The sequence below is a fragment of the Procambarus clarkii genome, chromosome 86 (genome assembly GCF_040958095.1).
Source record: "Procambarus clarkii isolate CNS0578487 chromosome 86, FALCON_Pclarkii_2.0, whole genome shotgun sequence".
Lineage (NCBI taxonomy): Eukaryota > Metazoa > Arthropoda > Malacostraca > Decapoda > Cambaridae > Procambarus > Procambarus clarkii.
Genome location: NC_091235.1, coordinates 19,267,543 through 19,273,542, shown reverse-complemented (window position 1 = coordinate 19,273,542; position 6,000 = coordinate 19,267,543). Strand labels below are relative to the sequence as shown.

Below are 6,000 nucleotides of genomic sequence, written 5' to 3'. Positions count from 1 at the left end.
ATATATATATATATATATATATATATATATATATATATATATATATATATATATATATATATATATATATATATATATAATGAGTGAATGACCCACTATGTTCATGTTGCTCACATGATCTTTGGTTATATTTGTTATTGTGTGTCTTTGTTTCTTTCACTTCAATTCTCGTTCGTTTATTTTTTCAATCTCTATCTCATTCATTCGTTGTTAAAAGTTTTTCTCGTCTCCTTCAGTCACTCGTTTATTCTAGTTCGCTTATTCTATCATTAATTGTCTCTTTTTTCCAGTTTCTCCTTCAATATTTCTCTATCATTATATATCAGTCTCTATTTCACTCTCTCTCTGTTTTATTCTCTTTACATTCCATTCTCTCTATCTCTCTCTCTCCCTGCACGGTAGGTACCTAGGTATGTGAGACTACTGTAAGGTTTCAATGCAATTAACTGAAGCCTTGTGGGGTCCGGCTCTACCGGTATAAACAGATTACCATCCTCGTATACGTATGACCTCTTTTTCTGCTGTTCACATGAATATCTACCCCCATACGCTGTTGTGTTGAGAATGTTGCAGTCAGCCAGCGCATGGTAGCATGTTTGTGGCCATTTGTTCTTGTCTCCAAGGCGCATTTTACTGCTTTGGGACTAATTTGTGAATTTGTAATGTGGCATAATTCTTATGTACATGCAGGCGAGGAGTCACAATAACGTGGGTGAAATATGTTGACCAGACCACACACTAGAAAGTGAAGGGACGACGACGTTTCGGTCCGTCCTGGACCATTCTCACAGTCGGCTGAACTATATGTTTAACACATCTCTAACCCTGTCCATGGAGGACAGAAGAAAATGTATATATGTTGGTTAGCATTGTAAATGTGTGGCCACGTCTGTGGTAGAAAAAAAGATCGATTTGAGAATGGTCCAGGACGGACCGAAACGTCGTCGTCCCTTCACTTTCTAGTGTGTGGTCTGGTCAACTTATGTACAAAATATGTAAATATTCGGATAGCTTCACAGATCCCACCGCAGTACATAACAGCAGGAGTAGGTAGATCTTAGAAGAGAAGGGAACTATCAGGGGGGGGAAAGCGCCAAGCCATTACGACTATATAGCACTTGCAAGGGGTCAGGATAAGGATTTTGGGATGGGACGGCGGGAGGGAAGGAATGGTGCCTAACCACTTGGACGGTCGGGAATTGAACACCGACCTGCATGAAGCGAGACCGTCGCTCTACCGTCCAGCCCAAGTGGTTAGGCGGGTTGACCTTAGAGTGCTATTACAGCCAGCAGCACAGAATCCAGCTGCTGGAGTGTCCTCAACTATACCAATACTCAACAGGATAACAGCAAATTAAGCAGATAATTAACCCGAAGTCCTTGTCCAGCTCGGATAGATTAGCAGTTAGCCATGTGGCCTAATACATGTGTTCAGTCAATATTTACTTGAGCATTCTTATACACACTATTGTCAAGCCTATGTATACTGCTGTGAAGCCTATGTATACATATGTGAAGCTTATGTATACATCTGTGAAGTTTATGTATATTGCTATGAAGACAACGTAGGGTATCAATTAATCAGAACATCAATCAGAATGCTCATAATAATAATGTAAAGATACACACTACACCTTCTCTCATTATCATCTCTCTCTCTGTCTTCTGTCATATGTCATCCACTTCTGTCACTAAGGGGTCATCCGTGGGGCAGTGATTGATGTTGGAAGAAGTTGTTATTGATGCCTCATTACACATATTTCTCTCTTGAGGTTACCTTGAGATGATTTCGGGGCTTAGCGTCCCCGCGGCCCAGTTCTGGACCAGGCCTCCTTTTTGTTACACATCCCCAGGAAGCAGCTCGTAGCAGCTGTCTAACTCCCAGGTACCTTATTTACTGCTAGGTGAACAGGGGAGTCAAAATGAAAGAGAAACTCTGCCCTATTTGTTTCCGCCTCCTCCGGGGATCGGAACCTTAGGACTACGAATCTCGAGCGCTGTCCAGTTCAGCCGTCAGGACCTCTGCCATGAATCTCTCCTGGATAAGAGTTATATTGCCTCGCCGAACATCAATCCCCGTCAATGTTGATCATCAATATACTTACCGAAGGTTTCGTTTGGATTTTTTGGATAATTTTAGTTGGATTCAACAGCAAATAATCCATTCTGAGCCAAATACGTCGGTTTTACGAAATCGATTGATAGGCTGAAAATGCGACGCAATTGTTTAAGTTAAAACACCGTAAAGTTGACGTTTTCTGTGCCACGGCCTTGGTTGAGTAGGTGGGGTTACATTGCGATGTTTTCGGGGCTCAACGTCCCTGCGGCCCGGTCCTTACTATATTTCCCTTTACATTCAGCATATATTCGTCAGTCAACTCTTCCTGGTACAGTGTCAAAAGTCACTATGCTTCACTGTTCGCTTTTGGGGACTTTTTTCCACTTTTTGAATACTTTTTATTTTTATTTTTTTTTGGTGGGAACGATGTGTGTGAGAACTGACCATAAGAAAAGTATGGTCAAGTAAACGAGGCCTGAGGAACAATGTGTAACGTGATTCTGTATTGATTTGGTAACATCATACAGGTGTATTGACCAGACCACACACTAGAAAGTGAAGGGACGACGACGTTTCGGTCCGCCCTGGACCATTCTCAAGTCGATTGTCGATTGGACGGACCGAAACGTCGTCGTCCCTTCACATTCTAGTGTGTGGTCTGGCCAACATACTTCAGCCACGTTATTGTGACTCATCGCCTGTATCATACAGGTGTCTGCTGAGAGACACTGGCATATCCCCCCCAGGGGAGCATATCACCCTAGCATATCTACCCAGGGGGAGCACCAGGGAACACATCCCTTGGCATATATTTCCTCTGTGATTCAATGCTACCATTTGCAGGTAAAGGAGAAGGATCTACATACATAACAATCTTCCATCTCCCCACATATCGTCCAGCTGAGGCTTCAACCCTCCACCCTCCAACACCCCCCCCCACCCACCCCCTTCCCCACCCCCACCCACCCCCTTCCCCACCCCCACCCACCCCCTTCCCCACCCCCACCCATCCACACACCTGCCGCTCCATTTCTTCCCACAAACCTGGATTTGTATACATATGGAAAAAATTTCCGCCAGATATATTTCAGTGTCTGCCAAATCTGCTTAAATTTGTTATATAAGTGGTTGTGGGGGGGATTTAGGGGGTGGGGAAGAAAGGGGAATTGAGGTGGGGGGGGAGAGAGAGAGGGGGGAGGTGATTGAGGGGGAATCTGGTGTAGGAGAAGGGAGAGGGGGGGTGGGAACTGAGCGACAATCTAGGGGTATGGGTGGGGATTGAAAAGGAATCTGGGGGTAGGAGGGGGTGGGGAGAGAGAGGGAGGGAAAGTGGGAGAGACAAAGGAAAGGGGAGATAGAGGACTGAGGGAGAGGGGGGGGGCGGGGTGAGCAAAAGGAGAGGAAGTTGTAGTTGCTGGGCGAGGAATAAGACATTGGAGAGGATGGGGGAGAGACAAGAAATGGGTGAATGAGATGGAAGGAGAGGGATAGGAAGATAAAAGTGATGGTAGTGAGAGAGGAATAAAAGTGGAAAACAGATGGCAACCCATTCTCCAAAAATCACAGTACTTATAGCAACTTTTGTCAAACGTCAACAAACAGACTATTGGGTAAAAAAAAGGAGCACGAGAAAAAAGGCCTAGCAGTAGGCCTACTACAGCCCATATATTAGCTAAATTTGGCTCAAGAGAGCGTATATTTGGGTAGAAGTGCGTATTTACGCATTGCACAGGTCATGTCATGTTAGGTCATGTTTGATAAGATTCTTCAGCGAAAATTTACACTGGCTACAGGCACATTTTGTCAATTAGTGAGGCTGAATCACTACCAGAATATTCAGCTTGTAAACTCGGTGACAAACCATTAAATCATTCATTTGAACACTACATTGTTAAACTGTGAAAGTCTAAAAGATTTTAGACCTCCTGGCCTATTGTATAATTAACTGTGTAACAATTTTACTGAATCTGGTGTATTTTACTGCCTGGTGTGGTTGCATTTAAAATTCGTAAATTGAAACATCTGATGTAGTAGATTGTCACCTTATGAATTATATAGTATTAAAATATCCGCTTTAATCCACAATGTAGACTAATTGTCTTGTGTGTGATCCTCAGTCCTATGTGGCAGTGAATACGAGCAACGCCTCACTGTAATAAGACTTAAATGAATTACTCCAATTAGGCAAAACTTGAATATTTTGTCTATAAAGTTGTTAATAATAAATAATAAGTTCTATTATCACTGGAGAATGGGATCCTAGTTTCACGTTATCAGGCAATTTTACCGTTGTCCTTAAATAATAATAATAATAAAAATAATAATAATAATAATAATAATAATAATAATAAAAATAATAATAATAAAATTGTAATTGTTCACTAAATCTTAACAGGAAACAACAGAAGCCATTCCAGCTTTTTGACAAAAGTTGGAATGAAATCATTGAAAGCTTCCTTCAAGCTCAATAACATTGAAATAACGAAGAACACTGCACACAAGTTGTTCTACACAAGACCCCGACAACGCCTGACCGCACGAAAGCACTACGTTCTATCCTGGAAATAAAATTTTGCCATCACCATCCGTATATGGAAATCTCAATCCATATATATTTCCTTCAGAGTGTCATAAAAAATGGAATGAGGCAAACGGGCCATCAAGGCGAGGAAGGGGAAGAATGGGTGTGGATGGGGAGAGGGGAATGGATGCCAATGGTGGGGGGAAAGGGGGAAATATTGGTTTGGAGAAGGAATTTTGGTGAGGGAAATTGATGGTGATGCTGGGAGGGTGATGAATGGAGTTGTATGTCAGTGGAGTTGTATAATGGCGTTGTATAATGTCACAAGGCTGACATCACGAGATGTCTGTCACAAGGGTGAAATCACATGGTGTAGCTAGGGTGTGTCTTCTTAGCCATATGTCTAGATCTATAAAATAAGAGTGTCTGTGATTGGGGCCGCCAGACGTCTAGGGGTAGTCGCACTCAACTTTGCACCATGATTTCTGTAGGGACAGAGAGAGACAGAGATGGAGGAGAAAGACAGATAAACGAACAGGGAAGGGATGTGTTGATATACCGTACATGTTCCTATTTATTATCGTTATTTCTCATTTATACGGGATAGTCTGTCTTTTCCACAGCCTTATTCCCCCTCTTTCACCATCTTTCCCCTCCCCCCTTCACCCTCTTCCCTCCCATTTCCTTATTTAATTTCCCTATTCCTCCCCTTTCTCTCTTCTATTCCTCCCTTCTCCCACTGTCTAGCCTCCACCCCTCGAACAGACATATATATCTGTATATAGCGGGAACTCGGCAGTGCTCCTATCTGTTTCTGTCTCTTTTTCCCCGTCTCCCTCTTTCTTACTCTGCTGTCCCATCCCCCAGTTCCTCCTCTCTCCTTGCCTTTATCTCACCCTCACCCCCTTGCTTAGAATCAGTATCTCTCAATCCAATGGAATATAATTCAAATCTGTGAAGCATTACACTGAATTAGAAACTCAGTGAATTACCACTTAAACCAGTGAATTGCCACTTAAACCAATGAATTACCACTTAAACCAATGAATTACCACTTAAACCAGTGAATTACCACTTAAACCAATGAATTACCAATTAAACCAGTGAATTACCACTTTAACCAGTGAATTACCACTTAAACCAGTGAATTACCACTTAAACCAGTGAATTACCCTTTAAACCAATGAATTACCATTTAAACTAGTGAAGTACCCATTAGAACAGTCAAATACCACCGAGACCGGTCGGGAAACCGGTCGGCCGAGCGGACAGCACGCTGGACTTGTGATCCTGTGGTTCCGGGTTCGATCCCAGGCGCCGGCGAGAAACAATGGGCAGAGTTTCTTTCACCCTATGCCCCTGTTACCTAGCAGTAAAATAGGTACCTGGGTGTTAGTCAGCTGTCACGGGCTGCTTCCTG

At 42.9% G+C, this 6,000-nt stretch overlaps 1 protein-coding gene across 1 annotated transcript in view; it reads right to left on the bottom strand.

Moving 5' to 3' along the window:
• LOC138358803 (uncharacterized) overlaps positions 1–6,000 on the bottom strand; it is a 74,718-nt gene that overhangs the window by 46,619 nt on the left and 22,099 nt on the right. The window lies entirely within an intron of this gene.